The 303-nt window shown below is 57.8% G+C and overlaps 1 protein-coding gene across 1 annotated transcript in view; it reads left to right on the top strand.

Annotated features, from left to right (window-relative positions):
* LOC119586839 (neurogenic locus Notch protein-like) overlaps window positions 1-303 on the top strand; it is a gene marked incomplete at its 3' end in the record, with an annotated part of 145,347 nt that overhangs the window by 122,530 nt on the left and 22,514 nt on the right.

The raw sequence follows: 303 nt of genomic DNA on the forward strand, positions 1-303 counted from the left end.
GATGCGCTTTCTATCTTGCTCTTTGCACTCCCGTGCATCATCCTCGTCTACCTGTGTTCGTCGCGTCTTGCCTACCTTTATGGCTCCGCGGTCTCCTCTCTGTGGAGCAGGCTAATCGACTCTTCCCTGTTTTGCCTCGAAGCGCGTGTTAGCTATTGCGTCATTTGCAACCCTCGAGCGTGCATCGTTGCGTGTGGGTGCTGTTGCACTAGCCCACCTCCCTGGCGGGCTTGGTGCTGCTTACGCTGCTGGCCCGTGTGTTCGCTCTGACATCGCTGGTGGTGCGTATGTAGGCTTGTGGCG

Source organism: Penaeus monodon, chromosome 22, assembly GCF_015228065.2.
Source record: "Penaeus monodon isolate SGIC_2016 chromosome 22, NSTDA_Pmon_1, whole genome shotgun sequence".
In the NCBI taxonomy this organism is placed as follows: domain Eukaryota; kingdom Metazoa; phylum Arthropoda; class Malacostraca; order Decapoda; family Penaeidae; genus Penaeus; species Penaeus monodon.